This window comes from Columba livia, chromosome Z (assembly GCF_036013475.1).
Source record: "Columba livia isolate bColLiv1 breed racing homer chromosome Z, bColLiv1.pat.W.v2, whole genome shotgun sequence".
In the NCBI taxonomy this organism is placed as follows: Eukaryota; Metazoa; Chordata; class Aves; order Columbiformes; family Columbidae; genus Columba; species Columba livia.
In genome coordinates this window covers 58,798,352-58,823,271 of record NC_088642.1, presented here as the reverse complement: position 1 = coordinate 58,823,271, position 24,920 = coordinate 58,798,352, and the positions used below count along the sequence as shown (strand labels likewise).

Genomic DNA, 24,920 nt, shown 5'->3' with positions numbered 1-24,920 from the left:
GCGGCTTATAGCGGGGGGCGGGCGGTGCCGCCGGCGCGGCCCCGCCCGCTGTCAGCGCCGCCGCCAATCGCGGGCGGCACCGCGCCGCCGCCGCCGCCGCCGCCAGCCCCGGCCCCGGCCCCGGCCCGGGCCGTGCAGGGGGCGCGCGGGTCCGCGGGGCTCCGCGCCGCCCCGCACCGGCTGCTCCTGGCAACTTTGATTCCTCTTGGGAGCGCCGGGCTGCTGGCGGGTCCCGTTCGGCAGCCGGGGCTGGGTGTGGTGGCACGGACGTGAGTCGGGTCTGCAGAGCTCGGGAGCTCGTGGAGAAAGGTAACAGGCGCAGAAAACCCCCTCGTGTGCCCTAGTATTTTTTGGGGGGTGGGGGACGGAGTGTCTCAGGGGTGGAAGGTTAAAGCGCTCACGTCGCTGTGACTGTTATTGGAGAGCTGTGTTCCTTTTTCCGACAAGAATGGGAAAGTTTGGTGGTGAGTAATTTTCTCATGAAAGAGCTAATCTGGACGTCGGAAGCAGTTTGTTTTCCCTGTATAAGACTAACAGACGGGTTTGTCCGCGGACAGCAGGATTTCTCCTGACTTGTTACTCCCCCTGTGCATTAACTGATGTTTTGCCCATGAAACAAAAAATGACTGCGGGATCTTCCCGATTTTTTTTTTTTTTTTTTCTTTCCCCTACGGTAAATCATGGAACACAACCCCCAGGCACCTCAGTGGGTCTTGTGAGAAACAAGTCCCTCGTACCACAATTCCTAACTCCAAGCCTAAATCGAAAAAGGAAGACACTGATTTAACTGAAGTATATCCATACAAAATTATTCATATTGATACTATGAATCAAATGGGTTATATTTTGAAGAGAGGTAACTGTTTAATTAAATATGGACCTGACAAAGTAGATTTATTCTTTCCTACGTGAATTATCAGGTGAAGTTGTATTATGTCTGTTATGCAAGAGATACAGGTGTGATCCTTTCTGCTCTGAAAAAGTTTGGAATAGGAAAGAGACAAAGCTGTTTCCACTCTTGGTGCAAACTGGCAACTCTTTATTCCTAGGGAACAAGGTGACAGGTTTACAGGAAGCAGTTATTGTGGTTAGCCTCTTTCAAAACACCTTCTTGAACTGAAACTAAGAAAGATAGGAAAAATCAGCTCTGCCAATGTCAAAAATGTTTGGACTTACCTGAGTGTGATGAATTTTAACTGCATTCACTGTGGTGAAGACAGAGTCAGTTAAAAATCAAAAATTCATGCGGAATTACCAAAATTTCATTTAGGTTTTATATTCTTGACTATTATGCAATTTATATACTGCATGCAAAGTTGTTATTACTCATTTATGGCATTTTTTTAGGAACCTGTTGAGAAACTCATACCAAGTGCTCATTTTTATTATCAGCATACATTCCAGTATTGGTTACATGCATTGGTTACATCTTTTCACAAGAACATGAATTTACAGTGGCATATTTTCTTTATAATTTACATTCCGACAAGTGTGGGTTTTGGCAGACAGGTCTGTCTATAGGACTCTCCTTTGTGGATTTTCCCATCAGGCATCTATTCAACCTGTTTATTGTGCTCAAAAGTTTCTGAGGCAATTGCAGTAAAACAACTCTCACACATCAGTTTACAAAAGAAGTTAGAAAGCATGGGGTCTTCATCTAGTCTTTCTAATGGGTATAATTTACCTAATATCTAATTTGGAGTCTGGGTAAAGGATTAATTAGCTCCTGGTTAAAGCTTGTGCCTTTAGAAAAGCAACAGGGAGAAAAAGCAGAGATTCCCTCTACTTTCTGCTTGGTGTATTACAACCAAGACATTTTCTTTCCTCCTGGACATCCACCTAGAAGCAGGAATAAAAGCTAGGTGAATTTGACGAGGAGGCAATGACTCTTTTTTTCCCATATTCTGAGCTTTGTTGTTCTTGTCTACACCAATATGATTTTTCCATTTAGTTGTTGTAAAGCTGCATTTTAACACCAGTCAGATCTTTGATAGGTAAAAAACAAGCTGCCTACTTGCTAAGCAGTGCATTCAGAGTGCCTTACACTACTGCACAAAGTATTGGTGCACCTGTATTTGGAACTTATATGGTGCTTTTGTCAATAGAGAAGAAACCGAAATGCCACTGTTCTGTCTTAATTTGGCTTCGATTTTGTTTACAAAATTTTTCTTTTCCTCACAAAATTCAAATAAATTTGGCCCTGAATTTCATTTTATTTGTCTGTTTTCAGAAGTCCTTGTAGACTTTTAGCTTATTTGTCTGTCTTGGTCTGATACAGTCTATGTATAATGGTGTCTGAGCTAACTTCTTCACTAGCTGGAGCAAGTAGTTAAATTTGCAATTTATTCTAATACTTAGGATGAGATATTTTCTGCTAAGCACTAGTAATGTTTGCAATAAAACGATACATGTAATAAACATCTGTGGACTTCAGTGAGCACTGGGCAAATTATAAATACTTTATTCCAAAATGTATGGCTGCTTGAAACCCTTATATTTCGAAGGAGGTAAACAACACACCATACGATCTGAGGCCATCCAGGAATTTATAGTATATTTAAAACCAGAACATATATTCTTAGTAGTTAAATAAACAGAGTGATGCACCTCAGTTGACTATTCTTGTGAGATGGTATGTATTCTGGATTTCAAAGAGCCTTTAATGGGACTTCTCATTTCAGATGAATGCTTCAGAGGAAAAGTTTAGAAAAAGCCAGGCATAAAGAGTTAAAATACAATTAAAAATTGTTTTACTTAAAAATGTAAACAAATCTTTGATAGAAAAAAATAATTATTTCTAATATTTTCACTGCAAACTAAATATTGAGAAATTGCTTTTCACAATACTCACTTGCATTAGGACCTTTCCCAAGGCTCTTTGACAAATCTTCCTAGACAATATTTAAGGCGACATAGTTTTATCGTTTTAATAATTTGCAGTATATTCATTAGAGCAGCACAGAGTTATGCCTAATTTAGTTGCTTCATTAAAAATTACTGAATAGAAAATAGTCAAAACAAACTGTCTGCAGGCCCTATTTCATTCCCCTGGCTATCAATGGCTAACTTCTGCTGGCATGAAAGGAAACCAGATGCATCCCATAGCCCAAATTTTTTTCTTAGGTGCAATAGGAGCAAGATTGGTCATAATTCTCTTAATCCCATCTGTGCCCAGCAGATATCTGATTTTCAGACATTCCTAAATTTATGTAATTCATGAGAAAGGCTTTCAAAATTTTGTTTTATGACTTCTGCATGGAGTTATTGACAGACTCAGGAATCTGAACTTCTCCCATAGATTCTTCACGTTATCTTCACTTTCTAAATTCTTTCTCATTTCTTTATGCCTGCAATCTGAAAGTGTGCATGCACAATATGGTGTTTATCTCCCATAAAGCCTTATAACCAGAATGAAATTTCAGACTGTTTCCACAGAATATTAATTCAAGAACTGTGTATTTTTTTCCAAACTAGTAAAATTGTTTTAAAAGCAGCCCTAGAAATTCCTGACACAATCAGAAACAATATTCAGTAATTGAAAATCTTTAATTATGACAATTTAGTTTTAGAAGCTAAGAATGTAATGCATTATGCATGATAGGATAACCAGGAACTTGAGAAAATCAAAATGAAAACCCATACTTGATTATTTCCTCTGTCTTGTGAGATGAAAAGCAATCCCTAGCCACAAAGAATCTTAAGTCCTGTAAATACTTCACGCTATTTTAAAACTGGAATTTTCTATAATACTGTGAATTTATTATAAAATTTGCAAAGTTGATACATTTAAAGGTTGGGGTTTGGGTTTTTTTGTTGGTTGGTTGGTTGTTTTTTGTGTTTGTGGTTTTTGTTTTGTTTTGTTTTTTTGTTTTTTTTTTTTCTTTTTTACAAATGCATTGTCTTTTTAAGTGTTACTGAAGCCTAATTTAATTCCATATATTCTTCCATGCCCTGATGGCAGAAGTTGTATAGACACAATCCCTGCTTTCAGTACAGTGTCAATCACTGGATGATTGTATAAAATATCCCACTTAAATATGTCTTTGAACAAGAATGATTACTAGGTGAGAATTCCCCCCCCAACCAATGCTTACCTAAAATGGTCACCAGCTGAAAAGACTGACTATAAGAATATAATTGATGGTCAGAGCTGCATTAACCCTAGAATACCACAAACCTTAAAATGATGGTTTGTGTCAAAAAACTCAAGGAAGGAGCTAAGTTTAATGGTAGTATCTATGCCCAAATAGTCCAGTGTTTGCTCTGGAGGCAGTACAGCTTATTCGAATGTTGATGGAGTGAGGAGGCAGCAGTGAAAGACTTCATCTTCTTGCAGAAAAAAAGCTGCTGAGAAGCAACGACCTTCCACAATTTGCATCCACATTCTCCTTCCTTGGCAGAGCCAGGCGTTCCTAAGCTGTTTCGAGGCAACCCAAGAGCAAGAATGGGCTAAATGAAGGAGACAGAAAGATGAGAGTTGGAAGGAATATGCTGGCAAAATAAAATGCTCTAGGAATGAAGCAGGAGGCAGAAGACTTGCCCAAAGTTCAGTGCTTCACATCCTCCTGCCAGCAGCCTCTGTGGGACTAGGTACTGTAGGTCAGGAACAAGATGATTCTTCGAATGTGTATTGTTGTCATGCAGTAGTTTAAAAAAGTGAAGATCTATTATAACCAAGGATTTTCCACTTTAAATGGATGCTGGTCTCGCAGCTAAACATTATTTGTGCCTCATGGAAGCAATCTGATTTTTTTTTAATTTTTAATGCTGTTTCACTGGAAAAAAGCAAAACTCAAAATACAGATATTTTATTTATCAGGAAACAAATTTATTTTCTGGTGAAATCCCAATTTTCCTGTTCATATTTGTGCACTTCAGTTTTACATTTTAAAATTAAAGAAGGTCAAAAAGTCTATTTTAAAATATTCATTAATTTTGTTTAATTGTATAGAAAATAGCTAGCTCTATTATTTCTGAACTAATGTCTTTCTAGAAAATCACAGCTTTTGGTTCAGTCCATTTTGATGAACTAAATATTTAAAATCTATCCTTCACTATGAGAGGAACAAAAAGCACATTCTTATTGGTAATTCTCTGAAAAAGATAAATTAAAGGAAACAATAACACTTTGAATTCATTTCAACACAGGTTATGACTGAAATTGGAATCTGGCATACAAAAAATGACAGGAATATGAAACAAAAAGATTTTGAAAAATTTGGAGGGCCTAACATCCTGGACATTAATTTATTATTATATTACAATAAACTAGTACCTGAAAAAAAAAAAAAAGGTATAAAAAAGATAAAAAATTAGTCTGGATGGCTGTATTCCATGGTTTTAAACTGAATACATATTTTTTTCAAATTTTTACTGAATTGAAAAATGTTTAGGTTTCTGTATTTTGCTCTTCTTGTGGCTTTTGAGGTATTCATGTCTGGGGTTCTGTTTTAGACTAATCTCCTGTCCATGTTGAGTCTAATTCTACCCTTTACAGCTTTAGCTGTAGCTCATAGCAACAGCTAAAGTTAAGGATGCTTAAGGGCTTCTAAAGTGGCTTTTCAGTTTCTTCTAACTTTATTACATTTGCTTTTCCTCTTTCCTTCTTTCTTTCTTTCTTTCTTTCATTCTTTCTCTTTCTTTCTTTCTTTCTTTCTTTCTTTCTTTCTTTCTTTCTTTCTTTCTTTCTTTCTTTCTTTCTTTCTCTCTTTCTTTCTCTCTTTCTTTCTCTCTTTCTTTCTCTCTTTCTCTCTCTCTTTCTCTCTCTCTTTCTCTCTCTCTTTCTCTCTCTCTTTCTCTCTCTCTTTCTCTCTCTCTTTCTCTCTTTCTCTCTTTCTCTCTTTCTCTCTTCTCTCTTTTCTTTCTCTCTTTTCTTTCTCTCTTTCTTTCTTTCTTTCTTTCTTTCTTTCTTTCTTTCTTTCTTTCTTTCTTTCTTTCTTTCTTTCTTTCTTTCTTTCTTTCTCTCTTTCTTTCTCTCTTTCTTTCTTGCTTTCCTTCTTTCCTTCTTTCCTTCTTTCCTTCCAGACTGAACACATTTATGGAATGACCTGATATAGGAAGAGTCCTTTCCTTCATGGAATACACATCTACATGACAATATTCAAGATATTCCAGAGTTATATACAAAGTTATTCCTTCTTTCCTTTTTTTTTTTTTTTTTTTCTTTTTTTACCCCCTGTGTTTGTAAAGTATTACTAAAAAAAAAAAAAAAAAACCAAAAAAAACACCTAGTGAACAGGTGCAACCTATTCACATTACATATACTGGTAATACCTTGAGAGGTGTATACAGACCGTTACCTTCCATTTTTATGGTGTCAACTAAAATTGCTTTCAGCATAGTTACCCTTAAAATTTATATTTCTAAATACACATATTTTCAGATAGCTGGAAAAAAAATGCTTAGGCACTGTCCAAGCAGTAGGGCCAGGGATGTTCAAAGTGCCCATTGTTGGCCTAGTTTTTAAGTGGATGAGAATAGAATCAGGCTTTTGAAAATACACATACTAAAAAGCAGATTTTTTTTAATGTTAAAGTAGATATTTAAAGAGAATAAAAGAGCCTACAGATTGCTTACCTCTATTTTTGGCGTGATCCATTTACAGGCCAACGCAAAGTAAACAAGATGGTTACATCAGATAACAAAAACAGTCTCCAAAAGCAGAAGTGACTATCCATGCTCCCCTTTCATTAAGAAAAAAATGTCTTTCCCATATAAAGCTATTAGTGCCACTTTAATTCACACAGTTAATTTTTTTTTCCAGTTCATAGGCCAATCCCAAGAGGCGAAAATGTCCTCAGCTCAACTGCTTATATGAAGCAGGCAGATTTAGCAAGTCATGATCTGAGAAAGTACTAATATAAATGCTTAAGATTAAACATGTGGTTATGTGCTTTTCTGAATTAGAATCCGTGTCAGGATGCTTATTTAGCTACCATTCTGATATTAAGAAAATCTTCCCATGTTGGCTGATGTAATACAGAAAGTCACATTGTTTTCTATGTTTCTTTTGTTTTATACATTTTGGATAACTTAAATAGGATATGTAAATATTTGTATGAGAAACATAAATTAGCTAATAAATGTTGCTTGCTTTAATTCCAAAATTATTTTTGTTATACTCGTTGTGGTAATATATGACTATGACTGAGTCCGGAAGACACCTTCTAGATACAGTGAACATGGAACAACTTGTATTTGTGGCCGGATGTGCAAAGAGACGTTCTCATGAGAGATAATTGAAACTAATAAATGCTGGTGTAAAATTGAGTTCATGGGGCATATATCATCCTGTGCTAATGTTGCTAAGTGTCACTCCAGCATAAAAGCAGGCAATGCTTAAATATGCCAAGTATTAAATGTCTCAGCATCTCTAGCATAGGTGGCTCCTGGGTGGATAAATGCACAGCTTGAACACAAGCAAGCAAGGCCAAGGAACTAATATTTCTTTAAATCTCAGGTTTTCAGGATGGCCAGTTGCACCTGACAAACTCCAAATGTTCTCTGCTGTTGTCTTCTGCTTAAATTCTAAGAATAGGAAAATGTGAAAGCCCACTAGGACAGAGTGTAGCATAAAGATGCCAGAGCTAGCTTTAAATGAATTATTTTGGGTACTGGCAACAGTGAAGCTGTGATAGCAGAGAGCTAAGTCTGCGTAAGAAGTTTATTCTGCTGCATGGGCAAGTTTAGCAGCCTGTCCTGCACTCCGTGCTGTTATTGTGAGATGGCTGCAACACAATATTTTACATAATACCCCTCATGAAAAATATATCTGACAGAGCGGAGGCACATGGCAAAAAACAGTTAACTGGACTAACACTGCACTATAGTATGCGCAAATTATTCTGATGATTTTTACCTATTCATGAAGCCACTTCACTCTTACTTGGAGCTTTCCCAGGTGAAATGTGACCAGTCTTGAAATGCATCCTCTCTTTTTCCAGAAAGAAAACATTCACATGCCGTGAAAGAAATGAGGCATTTCTAAGAAGGCTACTTCACTATTTATCATGGAATATGTATGCAAATGAAATGTCTCCAAGCACCTACAACTATTGCAAGACTGTCAGCTGAAAGGGACAACTTTTGAGACCTCTGCTGCTAGTAGGACACAGCAAAAAAATGCAAGTTTCTCTCTCTCTCTCTCTCTCTCTTCTCTTTGCTTTTAATACCAGTCACAAAGAACAAGATCTCAGTTGCCCAGGTCCATGGTAGGTTGCCACCGCATCACAAGGTTACAGCTTGTGTGCCAAAACACATAAAATTTCTTTGCAGGTGGGCAAGGGACGACTGTCCAAAGGGGTATTAAGTCCAGTGATTAAGGACCATGAAAACACTATAGTAACTTCAATTAACAGACAAAATATAGAAACAGAAACATACTGAAAATGTTCATGAAAGAACAGCAGGGGGGCAGGCTAACAGGACTCCATTTTCAATACTGTAAAACTAAGAAAGAAAAGAAACCCTATATTCACAAATGAGTGATTATATCCCTAGATTAGAGTTCTATAGGGAAACAGAGAAGTATAAACTATCTTGCTATCAGAACAAAATAATATAATTTAATGTTCATACCTACCCCTGTTATTTTTTCAAAACTTTGCTGATTTGTAAACACTGCCATTTTAGCCACAGAAAATTAGATAATTACCTTATGTGGGTGTCCTGGTTTTGGCTGGGATAAAGTTGATTTTTTCCTAGTAGATGCTATAGTGGTGTATTTTGGATTTAGAATGAAAAGAATGTTGATAATACACTTACGTTTTAGTTGTTGCTAAGCAGTCAAGGACTTTTTAGCTTTTTATACTAGCTTGCCAATGAGGAGAGGAGTGCATAAGCGGTTGGGAGAAGACAACTGACCTAAACTGACCAAAGGGATATTCCATACCATATGGTGTCATGCTCAGTATATAAACTGAGGGAAGAAGAAGGAAGGAGGGGATGTTTGGAGTGATGATGTTGGTCTTCCAAGGTAGCTGTTACACATGCTGGAGCCCTGCTGTCCTGGGGATGGCTGAACACCTGCTTGGGAAGTAGTGAATGAATTCCTTGTTTTGCTTTGCTTGCATGCATAGTTGTTGCTTATTAAACTGTCTTTATCTCAACCCATGAGTTTTTTCAGTCCTATTCGTCTGATTCTCTCCCTTGTCTCACCAGGGCAGTAGGTGAGTGAGCAGCTGCGTGGGACCTCATTGCTGTCTCAGGTTAAACCACGACAGTCATTTTAGGCACCCAATATAGGGCTCAAAGGGTTCAAGATAATGACAGATTTGATTGACATGTGCTAGATCAAATTTATAACTGTTTTTGCTGTTTAGCTGTTAATCAGCAGGCTTCTGTGCTTGCCATGGGGCTTGCTTACCTTACTGAATGTTAGAGACTTGTGCTTATTAGAGGCTGCTCCTTGCTTTCGCTGCTTGCTATACTGCTTAGGATCTTACTCTGCAGGGCCTGGGAACATTTTGATAACAGCAATGGCGATGCGCCTGGGCTGGCAGATGGCCAGGGCATCACTGCTGTTTCTGTGCTGCTGTACCGGGCAGGCTGGAACTCCAGTGTGAACTTGAGTTGAAACAACACTGGAGACACCAAGATCTCTGAGAAAAGAGGGAGAGGAGGTACTCCAGGAGCTGGAGCAGAGATTTCCCTGCAGCCCGTGGTGCAGATCATGGTGAGGCCAGCTGCCCCCTGCAGCCCATGGAGGTCCACGGTGGAGCAGAGACCCACCTGCAACCCGGAGAGGACTCCACACCAGAGCCACACCAAAGGAGGCTGTGACCCCATGGGAAGCCCGTGTTGGAGCAGGCTCCTGGCAGGATGTGTGGTTCCGTGGAGAGAGTAGCCCAGGCTGGAGCAGGTTTGCTGGCAGGAATTGTGGCTGCGTGGGGGACCCAGGCTGGAGCAGTCTGTTCCTGAAGGACTGCACCCTGTGGAAGCCACCCATGCTGGAGCAGTTTGTGAATAGCTGCAGCCCAAGGGAAGGACCCAGCTTGGAGAAGTTCAAGAAGTACTGTCTTTTGTAGGAGGGACCCCAGGCTGCAGCAGGGGAAGAGTGATCATCAGAGAAACCTATTACTCCACATTATGCATGATACTTCAGCTTTTGTGTTAGAAGTACTTATTTACCAGAACAACGGAATAGAGAGTAAACGGGAAGATAAGTACTGATAGACATAGGAACACAAAAGAAAAAATAAATAAAATTAAAGAGCCTTACAAGCACTATATAATCTCGTGAAGCTCTACTTTATGTTATATTACATCATGTTTTGTATAACATGTGCATTTGTAACTCTGCCCAGCACACTGCAACTACTATGATGAGACCAGAGAAGGAGAATACTGAGGGGGTGAAAGGCTACATAATAGTTCTTGTAAACCCTTGGCATTTTAGAAGAGCATTCATATGTTCTACAGGTACCTCCTGCCCTGAGCAGTGACAGTACTCTGTCCAGACTCAAAAAGCATGGAATTCATAGAAGCAGTGATTTTCTTGAAGGCTGATAAGTGTTAGGATTTAGAAAAGGTCTTCAAATTTGTTTTTCAGCTCTTGAAGAAGTCCATAAGCTGTTGAGATTTTTATTTATTTGCATGTAAAGAGCACAGTGCTTACCATTGTTAGAGAATAAATATTGTCTTAGGCCGTTATATGATACAGTATGATAATTTCCATACATCTAAAAGGTTGATAGAAGGTGCAAACGCTATGCTTGTATGACTTTGTATGTGCCGAAAGAATTTTTAAAAGCTTTCTTTTTTGGAGAAAAAGGAAGTATTATGTTAGAAAACTTTGGTAGGATATTATTAAGATAGATTAAGTAATTGTTATACATTATAGATATTTTTGGACTGCCATACTCAGTGTTTCTTTTTGACTGGGAAGACAACTCAAAAAAAGAGTCTGTTATCAAGAAATAAAATCAAATAATGTCATGCACTGCCATATCACTTCAAAGATACAGAAAAAAATCAAATCATTTGAAGCAGTCAAATAATTAAAATACTATTCAGATGGCAATTGTGTCACATTGTTCCTTGAAAGCTGTAGAAGCCATAATAGGTTCACTTTCCTTTTTATTTTTTTTTATTCAAAAAATTGAAAAGATTTTTCCCTGCTTCATTTGTCTTATGAACCATGCCATTGAAACAGACATGTCATTTAAAGACGACAAATACACAGTAATTGAACCAACACTAAAGAAACAAGCAAACCAATAAACCACTTCCTTCGTGCGTGTCCCCCTGGCCAGCCATATCACATGTGACACATTTGAACAGCTTCTACGCTGAATCAAACCTTTCATTCCCAAATCTGCCTGTGCAGAAGAAAGCCAAAGACCAGATTTCACTTTCAATCTTAAACCATTTGATTTCGGAGCAAGATCTGTAGTCGGCATTGATAAATATTGTTTTGCCTATGGACATGTAACTCTTGCACCACTAAATCTCTTATCATTCTGATAATTCTTTTTGCAGCATTTTAGAGCTATTGATCATACCTTTGTCTTGCCTGCAAAACTGCACCTCTGTCCCTTGATGCTTGACTTACAAACTTACACTGTGCATGCACCAATTTTGTTGTCCTTCAGCTCTATACAGAATTTCTGTAAATGAGCAGAGGACATAAGTTCTGGCAGCAGATACATGATGCTCAGCTCTACCCATCCTGCACTGCATTACAGCTGCCAGCCTGGATAGGAAGGAGCGAACTGGTCAAAAGCAACCAAAGCTTAGTCCTAACTGGAGATAGCAAAAAAAAAGTATTACTTACAGGCTGTCCTGCCACATCATTCTTCAAGTGAACGTTGTTTTGTGGGCAGCATATGCATACTTCTGGGTTGTACTCAGATCAAGAAGTATGAATTAAAAAACCTTTCAGTCTTTTCCTTTCACCTCCATTGAGTTTTGCCAGAAGAATGACTTCCTGTGAGTGGACTGCAGCCCTGAAACAGAGCTGGATGTGAAGTCATGGATGGTCAGGGAACTCCAACCAGCTCAGAAAGCTGTGGCATCACCTTGGCTGCGCAGTGAGCACAACCATAGGAGACCTTCCACTGGTTTCCTGTAGGAATTTTAATCGGCTTCAAAGATGCTTTGCTCATCTTTATGGTTGGGTCCCGGATGCTTAGGAGACTGCCTAAAGCTGTGGAATAATATTTATGTTCTGGCACAATAGCACTTCCTATGATAAGGGTAAACACATAGGAGATGACAGACTTTTTAGGGACTGTTGTGGTATTTGAAATTCAATTCTATAGCAATGAAGACCGTAAAAAATTGTTTCCAGTGAAAACTGCATTTTTGTAGTTCTGCATTTTCAGTTTTTCTATGTCTGTAGCTATGTTATGTTAACACCACTCCCCCATGCTTCCCCTCCCCCCCAATTCTATATGGTCCAAATATATTGTTTTGCCTGCATATTTCCACCAGATACCTTGTTTTGTATGATCTGAAAATTACAGTTGTCTAATATTAATATTATTACTAATTACTGTGATTGTTACTAATATTGTGATACTGTGTATTTAAGGAGGTGCAGTTTTCTGTGTACATGTTGTAGAAATATTTTTAGTGAGTATGCGGTGTCTGCAGAGTCAGATTGTGATGTCACTGAGAAATATCTGCAAATAGCAGTGGTTATTTGATAAGATGGAATGAAAGGAAAACTATTGTGATATGGTTCAGCTATGTAGGCACAAACAAAGCAACCGGTTAACTATGTAGTAAACTTGTACTGGTTCTTGGCAGAGGAAAAACATGAATTATCAACCTGAAAAGGATCATTTCTGTTACCTTAGGGAGGTATGATGGTTTAAGGAATTGTCATCCCAGATTTTCTTCTGCTGACACTTTAAATAAAGGTCTCAGGCAAATTTATATTTATTAGTGAAACTGAGAAATAATCATTGAAAGGTAATGGCTTAGGAAGAAAAGGTTTACAAAACCTAAGCTTATCAGTGAAAAAAGTGCAATGTCTAGCAGACAGATTGTTGTGTAAATCCTAGAAATAAAACCTCTTTTTACCTTTGTACTTGCAACTTGTATATTTGTTGCTCAGGTAATTCTTCTGTACTTTTTCTGCACCACCCAGATATTATATTATCTTCTAACTGTGATCAAAATAAAAATAGCAAGCAGAATAAGAAGTGAGGGGTTGGTGTACTTGATATAGCTTCTTTTACATATGAAACCTGAATTTAAACTAAGCCATGTACTACTTATATTGAATTGCATAGCCTACATTAGGAAAAAAAAAAAAAAAAAAGAGAATGCATACTGAAAATAAGAACTGTTTTATCATACCTAGTAATTTTGGATTTGCTATTTTTTGTTTTAAAATAAAATAAAATAAAATAAAAACAATTTTAAAAGAGATAGAAAAGCTGGTCCTAAAGATCAGCTTTCAAATATGAAATAGATCCTAAAGCCACATGATACTGCCTTAAACATTATCAAAAGCTATTAATCAGAATAGCAACAATAATGAAAAACATTTTACTGGATCAGCCCCATTTCTCTATTTGACAGCTAGCAAAAATGAATTGTAAGAAATCACATTTTTTTACTTCAAAAATTAGAACGGAAACAGCTTTCATTAGATGTAATGAAAAAAATCTGCAGAAAAACATATTTATTACATATAAAGCAATAAATTATTGTTACACTTACTTACAATAAAATCCATAGGGTTTCCACAGGGAGTTGTTTGAATTAAGGCATAATTTTTAGGCAAAACATGCAACACCAATTTGAAGTTTGCCAGCCGTTAGTAATTTAGTGTCTTGTTGTAAAGCTGTCCTAACAGCTTTTGCTCATCATGTTAAAAATCTAAGCTACTATCTCCAAACTAAACTGACACTATGCTAACTTACTGGGGCTTTGTCTATAAAACTTACCCCTTCCAGTGCTGTCTTGCTTTCCTAGTGTGACTTGCTGAATATCCTGCTCTACAGCACAGGATACAGACCACTCAGCACGAAAATCAGTCCTAAGGGTCCTCACTGGGAGGGATGTAGGTTTTGTGCAAGTGGTTTTGCCCATGAGCCTGTGGAGGTGCAACAGCCCCAGCACTTGCTCAGCTGGCACACGCTGGCTGCAGCAGCTTTCTTAATTCATGGCCTAGTCTTAGCAACTGCAGCCCCAGCCAAGCACATGGAGCCAAGTTCTGTTCTTAGTTACACTGATGTAATTCTCAATAGACGATGGCCCGTGGTTTGGTTTTTTTGTTTGTTTGTTTTCTTCATAGCTCATATTAGTGTTAATGTATTTAGATACAAAAATAACACTTATTCAAGCAACCTCACGCTCTTGTAATATTACTGTTACCACTGAACTGATGAAAGTTTTGACTTTGGAATTTTGTAAATACTCAGTATATAATTTGTTGCCAAATTCAAACTTGTTTGCCATTGACGTAAAGGCAACTCTTCTGAATTTATTGGAACAGCATGTCATTTCAAACTGCCTCGTAGTTTCATTTAAACCAAAAGGATCTGCTTGAAAAAGGAATTTGGAATAATAAGTATTTCAACCAGGCTGTGTAGAAAGTGTTGGTCTGTATTTCCCTTCACTCTAGCACAAATTTGGGAGAATCGGTTTTTACTCTCATGTATATTTGATGCAAGACAGCTAAGAAATGTGCTGAGGATTTTTTTCCTGGTTTTGCTTTCACATCTGAAAATAGAAAGTGTTAGCAATGCTTCCATACTCTCAGTAAATAAATATTCCACCTTAACTGTGTTCTGAAATTTATATATGTGCTTAAAAAGTGCCAGATCAGTATTTAAGCAATAATTAAAAAAAAAAAAAAAAAAAAAATCCATCTTTATTAAATACTTATGGGTTTTGATGTAATGGCCTAGGGTGAAGCCAAGGGCAGATAACACTCTACCAAACTGGCTATTAACTTCATTAATGACTGGTTTCCTCAGGATTATTGCTATTATAAACTAAATCCAGTAGTTTAGAACAGAAATTTTAACATTTCTGTTGCTCCATGCCTTGCGCCCCCGCCACCCCCTTAAGTTAGCTATGACATAATTTGAGGCATATTTAGGAGAACAGTTATTTTTAATTTAGCCTTTCTATCATTATCTTTATCCTGACTACCTTGGACATATGTATTTTTAGCAAAAATCCAAACCTAGTAGATTAGTAGTGTATAATTCAGTTAAAAATCTAAACACTTAAATTAGGCAGAGAGGGCCTGAAGAGAGGAAATGAGTTTACTCCAGCTTCATGTATGGATAAAACTGACGCCAATTAAAATTCATCTCAAACCTACCCGGGTGTGTTCTGTCTGCATCTGTTAGGAACTTTTCTTTCCATGCCTTTCTTTCACCACTGTTACAAAAGAGAAATGCAGTCAAATGGAAACTAGTGTAAACTTCATGCAAATGATTCATACTGCTTCTGTATTGCTGTATTTTACTGAAGCAGTGCAAAGGATCGCAATACTAGCACAATGGTTAAAAAACAGCAGTAGATTTTGAATAAAGAGCTCTGCATTCTGCTGGCAGCCGAGGAGTTCAAACAGAAAACATGCCAGCAGTATAGACCAATGCATTATCACCCCCTCCCTCTTGCTGCATAACTGTGCTTCATAATATGCCATAACATTGGCAAGCACAGCTCAGAGCTTTTTAAGAACACAAGGAAGCTCATGAATAATGGTTGAATCAGGAAAGTGATAATTAAATGAGACAACTGAATGCCAGTGGAGTCCCCAGTGGAAAATACTCTTCAGTGAAATCATTTCCACCTTTCATTTCCCTGGTTTTAGCAGTACATTGCTAAAGATACTTTTCAAACGAGCATTATAACAAAAATATTAAAGTTCCCAAAACCGTTTGTGGTATTTTCATATGTAACCCATGTTTCAAAATGCAAGATACTTGTTGTGCTTCAAAAATCTAAAAAACAAAAAAGCTTTCATTATTGACTCAGTGAGACAAAAGATTTTGCCATTTTACAGAACTAGTTTTCACAATAAAATTTATATTAAAAAATGCAACAGCCGCTAATGGCTAAATTGTAAGCATACTGGCTTAAATGTTTGCTTCATGTTTCTCCTTGTATCGGAGGTGTAGTTGTTTTCATTCCACCTCCAATTCCACCTACTTTGTGGCTGCAGAGCAAACATAGTTAGCTGGAGTCTCTGCTCTTCATTTTCATTTGAATTAATTTATTTTTTTTTTTTTAAATCACTTGACTCCTCATTCTTGGGGAAAAAAAAAAAAAAAAAAAGCCAAAACTGACTCACTGTGAATCTCAATGTTGCTTTTCGAAGAATCTCAGAACTTTTTTTAAATCAGTCATTCTTATATATACTTTGACAGCTTTGCATTCAAGGTTTACAGGACATTTTTAGCATATGAAATGATGAATTAAAAGGTCTGTGAAAAATTGATTTGCAGTAGGTTGTTTACGTAAAACACCATACAGACTATTAACATTTAACATACATTTATACGATTTTTTGAAAAATGGCTTTATTACACTGGAAAATGCAAAGGAAGATGTAGGCATCCTTATACTAAAAAGAACAAAAGGTCAAAAGCTTTCTCACACCTACATCACAAGATTGCAGAAACAGATTTCTCTAATTTTTAGAAGGAGGTTGTAGAAGCCTATCAACATGATTTAATCACAGACCACTGTAGTATTCACAGAGCCTTAATCTACTGTAACCAAGGTTTTATGTTGCGTACACATAAAGACATAAACTGCTCTTAACCTACACAAAGAAAATGAGTAACATGAAATTTTGTATTATTTTCAAATAAAGTATTTTTGCACCTATATTTACTCACTCTCTTGCTTCTCTAAGTGGCTCAGATAACTTGGCCAATGCAGATTTAATATCTAATGGGTGCACACAGGTATTCTGGGAGTCTCTTAATTGTTCTAGTTCCTTTTTACACTGTGCTATTACAATCTTTTTCTACCAGAGGAAATGACAGGACAATCCTGTAGGCTAGGACAGCCTTCTGAAAGTTGTAAAACTGAATCACCACTCTTCTTAGGCAGACAGTGTGATATGGAATATTGCTGTACATTGGTTATTTTACAGCCAGATTGGTTTCCTGATCCAGTTCACTGTGCAGGCACACAAGTGATGGAACAGCAACTGAGGGTTCTTGCTTTGGTTGGCATAACTGCCAAAATGCAGGCTCCAAGCTAATTGCTTTACACCAGCTTGATTTCCCCCCCTCCCACTAGAAATAATTTATTTCAGAACTAATAAGATTTTAAAAGTTTCATTTTAATGATTTATTTGCAAGATGAAGAGGCAGGTACAGGAGAAGAACTGTTGGAAAACAATGACTCTAAACCGATTTCTTCCACAGATTTTAACTGATAAACCAAAAAAAGTAGCAGAAAATAAGGTCTACTCTATGAGGACACACCCAAATCATATTTCATATTTTTGCAGATAGAGTCTATGACACTGGCATTATGGAAAAAGACAGAGAGATGAGGTTATGTAGAGTGATGTTGCCAATTACACATTAGAGATTATTGAGGTTATTTCTGTGTGACTTCAGAACTATTCTGTAAATCAGCTCAGAAAACTCCTTATCACTTCCCATATGCTAATCTGTATATAAAAAGACTGGAAATATGTCTCAAAATGCTACATTACGAAGAACTTTAAAAGTGTTAATAAAGTTATAGATGTCAATAACCTAATACAATCCTTTGCTTTCTGAAAAAATATTAGGTTGGTGCAAAAGGCATTGTGGTTTTTGCATTGTTGAAGTTTGCTGTTTGATATTGGAATACATTATTTAAAAAATGCGGTTATGTTATACATCATTTTAATGTACTATTCTCCTTTCATGTTTAGAGGATTTTTTTTGCTACTGACTTACTACTTACTGTTTATTTTATATTTATTTGAGACTATGGAAATGATGTTAGACAAAAAGCAAAGTGATTTTCTTATTTGAGTTTAAAATGGGTTGTAATGCAGTGGAGACAACTCACAACATCAACAACACATTTGGCTCAAACCACTGTACAGTGGTGGTTTGAGAAGTTTCACAAAGGAGATGAGAGCCTTGAAGATGAGGGGTGTAGTGGCTGGCCACCGGAAGTTGATAATGACCAGTTGAGAGCCATCATCAAAGCTGTTCCTCTGACAACTACATGAGAAGTTGCCGAAGAACTCAAAATTGACCATTCTATGATCATTTGACATTTGAAGCATAGTGGAAAGCTCCATAAGTGGGTGCCTCATGAGCTGACTGAAAATCCAAACAAATCATTGAAATGTCCTCTTATTCTATGCAACAACAATGAACCCTTTTTTGATTAGATTGTGACATGCAATGAAAAGTGGATTTTATACGACAACTGGTGATGACCAGCTCAGTGTTTGGACCAAGAAGAACCTCCAAAGCACTTCCCAAAGCCAAACTTGGACCAAAAAAACGTTCTGGTCACTGGTGGTCTGCTGCTGCTGGTTTGATCCACTATGGCTTTCTGAATCCCAGCAAAACCATTCAATCCAAGAAGCATGCTCAGCAAATCAATGAGATGCACCCAAATCTGCCATGCCCACAGCCAGCATTGGTCGACAGAAAGGGCCCAATTCTTCTCTATGACAACACCCAACCACGTGTCGTGCAACCAACACTTCAAAAGTTGAATTAATTGGGCTACAGAGTTTTGCCTCATCTGCCATATTCACGTGACCTGTCTTCTTCAAGCATCTCAACAACTTTCTGTAGAGAAAACTCTTCCACAACCAGAAGGATGCAGAAAATGCTTTCCGAGAGTTCATTGAATCCTGAAGCATGGATTTTTAAGCTACAGGGCTAAACAAACTTATTTCTCATTGGCAAAAATGTGTTGACTGTAATGGTTCCTGTTTTGATTAATAAAGATGTGTTTGAGCCTAGTTATAATGATTTAAAATTTACAGTCTAAAAACACAATTACTTTTGCGCCATCTTAACAAGGTGCACCAGGCTAACAAGGTGCCTTTGATGGCACAGGTTACAAAAATCTATTTCAGCCCTGATGTTTGGCTTTGTAATCTTTGGGGAGAATTTGTTTGGTGAATAAGTCTATAATTATCCTCTCCAAAAGGTTAGATTATTGCTCACACTTGGCTACAGATTTAGGTAAAGAATGTTTACTTTAGTCTGGAATGTCAATGAGGAGGAGAAAAAAAAGCAAACACCAAAAGTGGGTAAGCACAGACACAAGGCTTCATCTTCATTAGCATTATTATTATGTTTTGTTTAACAATCTATTTGAAACAGAAAAATGGAATGCTTCTTATTGTGTGCACCTACATGAAAATGAAAGCTAAAAATTTCACATTTACACTGTTCTTTTACAGAAATTTGATTTAACATTTATCTAAATATGATTTTTAACGAAAAAATTATAACCTTTAATAATCTTAAAAAGTTCCTTGTTCATTTTGAATTCCATCTTTAAAGCTGTATGTTAGTGTATTTGTTTTATTTAGATCACATTTTAAAAGTCCACAGTATCATTCCTAATGCTGAGGGAGACTGGAGAACTCTTGAAGGTAACATAATCTAGTGAGCTAGGAGGGATATGAAAAACAAGAGCCTTTGAATTGTTACCTTTTTCTTTGCCACTGCCTTTCAGGTTAGCTTGAGGCATCTCTCTTAAACTTCTTCAGGATTCACCGCTGTAGAAAAGGCATGGCAATATTTAAGTAATTCACAAGTTCATTAGAAGAAAAGATGAATTTCTGTTGGGAAAGAAATTTATGGTTGTAAAACATCAAAGGACTGATTCTGCAGTATTGGCTTGCACTGAAACTGTGGGTAAAGAGGCATTTTAATCCATAAAAAAATCTAGATTGCTAGTAAAAAGGTCGGTTCTGGCCCTTCACTTCCCTTGCATGACATGTTGCAGCTGCACAGTGAGATGGACCAGGTAACTTCTGGCTGGCAACCACCCTTGCAAAAATAGTGGCGTTGGAAAATGGTAGGGGCAAAAGGGGCAGCCCTTTTCGGAATCAGAGCTGGCTCTGGAGAGAGCTGGCTCTGAAACCATGCTCCAAGTAAGGCCAGGGATGTTCCTTGAGGTGAACCATCTGTCCCTGGGAGAAGGCCGGGGGAATAACACCCTGAGGAGAACATGAAATGTCCTTTTATATCTGCTCCTGCATCCCAGCCATTTACATACTCAGCCAATATTTCCTGGACAGACAGCAGACACAGAGACAAGTGAAACATGCATTTCCAACATTGAACATTTTTGTCTGTGTCTCCTTCCTCCTTCCTTTTGCTTTTCCTTGCTATAGTTTATTCTTTTAAACAGGGAAAACCAGGAAGAACTAAGAAGGAGAATAATCAGATGAAGGGGAAAAATAAAAGTAGAGTTTAACAGTTTATTGAAGAAGTGACATTTTTGGCTATTTGTAAAATCATATGTTGACATTTTCTCTTAAGGAATTGTCTCCCTCTCACTCTCTTTTTCTTTTGAAAATATTTATTTCAAATATGTACATCTGCTGTTTTTCTCTGTATAATTTGTCCATGAGCGTGGTGTAGAAGTATATGCCATCCAACACGAATAAAACTACAGCTGGTTAAACCAGGCATTGCTATTCGTGATTTAATTGTCTCTATTTGCAAGGAGTTAATTTTTAAGTAATGTGTTCCCTCCTCGGTTATTCATAATGTTACATAAATACATTTCTGACAAAAAGAGTGAATCAGATCCCAGATTTATTATCTCTGATTAGCCAATTTATTAATTTTAGTTTGTTTGTTATTTGTATTCTTCTGTTGTCCTAGAATAAATGTAATAAAGAGAGCACCATTTTCCTTCCTTTAGGTGTAAAGAAGCCTCAGAGTTAGAAAAAAAGTCCCAATTTTATGGAGTTTTAAAGCTTCTTTTTAATCATTTTTATTTTTAATTGAGGCCTTTGCTCCAAAACCACTGAAAATAAATTCCTGTATTCCTTTGGGAGTCATGTCAAAGAGAAATTACACCTATAACCAAATAAGAGCACTTGTTTTTCACATAAATGGAAGGATTACTATGGAAGTTGTAGCCAGCACCATACAAGTTTGTTAAAGCATGTTGAGTTAACTTTTGCCATCTTCATGCACATTCATCTTAGTTGTTGAAGTTGTGAGCCTTTCAAAAATCAAAGTTTGTACTCAGCTAAGTAAATGTTAGGCAGAGTTTAGTAACTAAAATCTCCCAAAGCTGTCCACTTATGATGTGGCTTGTGCCTGTGTCAGTCTTTGCTACACTTCGCACCTGCTACCTCCAGAGAAGGTATTCCATTACCTCCCTTTTCTAATTTAGGAGACCTATGCTAATCCAAACTGTTTTTAGGATCCCAGAGTCATCATATTACAAATGATGTGGAGGTAATCTTTGTCATGGAGCAGGCTACAGACTTTGTTGTTTAAATCTTTAATTCCTAATTGAGGTGAAAAACTTTAAATAAAATTATTTTTTAAATTCTAACACTTACTTGTACAAATAAGTAATTCTGGGGACCCTGACTGATACATTTCAAGCTCTAAAAATTGATACAATAATGACCCTTTCACCTTCCACAACAGATACAGCACACAGCCCAGTGAGACACTGGGTTCCTGTAAGCATGGGGCACATTGTACTCCCATTGCAGCAGTGTGGCACTACATGATTGTTAGCATGCCTCTCCAGAGACCACTGCTGCAAAGAAGGAAGCTTGTGCTCGAGACAGAGGACAGCTGAGAGTAAGAACTATGTTTATGTCAGCTAACACTAAGAAATTAATGAAAACCACTAAACTGCATATTTCCACTAGGCAAAATAGCCTTTGACTTGAGTTTCGAGAGCTAAATGTAAAAGAAATATTAAAAAAAAAAAAACATAACAGAAGAAATGGGAGAGCATGTGCGTCATTTAACATCTTAGAAACCTTCAAAAACTAACTGAGGGATGATAAGCAAAAAATAAGACTCATGGTACAAAGATCTAAACCAGAAGCTCGAATTAAGCACCTTACTTCCTCATAATGGATGTGAGAGTACTTATGTGCTTCCAAATGCTGATCCAAGTGACACATCCAGGATGACCCGAGGCAGCCTGTGAGCCAGAGACAAACTTTTATCTCAGCTTTCTTGATTTCTAGTGCAATAATTCGATGTCTGGGCCACATTGGAAATCTGCTCAGGGAAGCTTCATAGGTATTCAGAAACAACTCAGTTTTCCTATATGTCAACTTTTATTTTTTATTTTTTTTCCATAAGACACAACTGGAGTAGAAAAGTACTTACATGAGTCATGTGAACATATGTATCTCAGCTGTAAAGAACAGACCACATTGGGGCTAAGAAAGAGCACTAGATATGGCTTAGTTGATGATTCTTCTGATATTATTTAGTCTCTTTAAATGATGAAAAGCTGTTGGAATTAGGCCGTCTAATGCTCCCATCATTGTGAATTTCAGAAATCCTTTATTTTTGCAGTATTTCTTATTCCTTGGACTATTTTCAGCTTCAGCGTATTCAAGTGCAACTAATGGAACTTTGCTCCAACTCCAAAAATAACAATTGTGGTCTTTATGCAGTGACTCAGCACAAAACATTTTTACCCAAATGGTGGGTTTTCAGAGATGTTAGTCCAGCTCATGAAACATGGGTCCACTGAAACTGCTCTACAGCCTTCAATACAGCATCTAAGTTAATGCTCCAGTAATTACATTGTGTACATATGGCATTAGAGGGTTGTATTCATAATGCCTTAATTAAGGAATTTATTATAAGCATATACTTTCATGGGCTAAACTTCTAAGAGAAATTATTTTTCAAAATTTGGTTAAGAGCTGCAAATAATTTCTGAAATGAAGGTAAAATCTTTTTTTTTCATGTAGTACTTTACTTTTTCTCTTCCTCTCCAAAAACACATGTTGCATAATGGAGTGCACAATCTTATTAAGCTTGAAGGTTCTTTCCTCTTTGTGGAGCATGTCCCTGTCTCCGATTAATTCTGCATAACAAATGAAAAGTTGCAAGCACTCCTCTGAGACTTGGAGCTAAGAGCACTATTTTATGGACTCGTTTGCTGTGGTAAGAAGGTGTGAGTTTCAGCTAAAATTTAGTTGATTTGAGGTTTCAGAAAGTCTTTTTTTTTTATTATTTTTTCCTCTTTTTATGGAAAAAAGGCGCAAACTTGCCCTTTAGACCTTTTCTAAGTTGGGCCACATTATATCCTTTGCCCATTCGTCTATCAACTTTATTCATCATCACTTCGGTGTACTATCTGTCAAGCCAAATTGATACTGACAGTGGATTTTAAAATTATTGTTGTTGGGAAGACACACTTATTCCAAGCACTGGCTAAGCTAAGAGAAGGCCTTTTATTCTAAAATGTTTGCAGTTAAATTAAATGTGTATAGTGTGGAGAAAGACATTCTTTTTATCTCATTTTGTTACTGTAGCAGATGAAGTAATTCAAGCTGAAGTGATTTAAACTTTCCAATAATTACCTTTCTAAGCTCTGCCACAGTAATATTGAAATTACATAAGGCACATGATATGCCTTTTGTTAAGCCAGTGAGGCAAACATGGCAGAAATTATACTTTCAAGCCTGAATTCTACCCCCTACTGATTTCTACCCCCTACAAGCACCTATTTCTATTGTGAGAAGGAATATGGTCTCTGGACTTTATCCTTTCATTTAGAAGGATTGCCTGAGGCCTTGAAATTGTTTGTGAATATGTAACATAGAAAGCTCAAAGATAGCTTTTTTTTTTTTTTGGCTTTGGCTTTGTGTGAGAGGGCAATAGCTTTAAAGGGAGCTGTCCAGACCTGGTGTAAGGTACAGGATGTACATCAATGGACAGGTTGCAAGAGCTGAATAGTAGACTTTGAGATTAGTGTCAGTGATGTCTCTTTTTCATGCAGGCTATTTGATTCAGGATGTTTTTTAGGTTATACATCTGGATTTCTTGATGATGCTTCTGTGCATACCAAGTGCAATTTTGACAGAAACCTTATTTATTCATATTTCTCTAAATCTAACAATTGCCAAAGCACATAGATTCTGTGGAATGATACACAGACAATGAACTGCTGTGTAATGGCCTCACTTCCTCCAGTCATTCATTTCCTGGGTGGCCCCTCTCTTCTCTTCTGAGCAATATACTAATGTTGAAATATTTATTGATCATTAAGGGTCTATTTTCTATTTAAGGGGAGAGATGAAAGGATGATGTTTCACCCATAGGAAAGGCAATTATGGGGTTCTCCAAGCATATCAGTTCTCTGGTAGATCTTGCTCAGTACAGGAAAATGAAGATACATGGTCAGATCATGGGTAGTCACGTTGTCATTGCTACTCCACCAGCAGCTGTTTAAAAACTGTTTTTTAGGTTCTTCCCCAAGCTCACACCATGCCCAAGATTGTCTGTTTCTTTTGCAATTGTTATTTAATACCTATTAGTCTATGTTCACAGCTCTTTGCAGAAGTATATGACACTGGCTTTAAAGTTTGCCTTTTCGGGTGATTATTCATTCAAAAATGGTCTACTAACACATGGTTAGAAGCAGAGACAGGAGAGTAAAGCATTTCTCCTGATGACTTTCTGCTTTGCAAGCACCATTTGTGCATAAAACTGGTTCCCATCCCAAAGCTCCATTCTATTGTAGCCAACGACGGATTTACTGAAGACTGAAAGTGACCAAAGGAGTTGGGAAGAGATCATCAACAGTGCTCAATGAAGCACATGTGTCACAAAATGCCAACTTTCATATGTGGTCCCCCTACTTCCTCTGTGCTGATTCAGAATAAGTTCACTGCAGATATTAACTTTGAAATAATGGAATATCAAAACGAGTGTGTGTTGGTAATCTGATTTGCCTTTTTGCAGCATCATTGAAGGAGAGGCATGGGAGTAATTTTGTCTTACTACCATTAT

The 24,920-nt window shown here is 37.3% G+C and overlaps 1 long non-coding RNA gene across 2 annotated transcripts; it reads left to right on the top strand.

Annotated features, from left to right (window-relative positions):
* Positions 1-103: 103 nt before the first annotated feature.
* On the top strand, positions 104-20,594 carry LOC110356889 (uncharacterized). Of its 2 annotated transcripts, XR_010468976.1 has the most exons (3): positions 107-309; positions 7,944-8,123; positions 9,160-20,594. It is a non-coding gene; the product is annotated as an uncharacterized LOC110356889 (long non-coding RNA). The 2 variants fall into 2 exon arrangements; XR_002410218.2 differs by having other exon boundaries at positions 104-309; positions 7,944-20,594.
* The last annotated feature ends 4,326 nt before the right edge of the window (positions 20,595-24,920 follow it).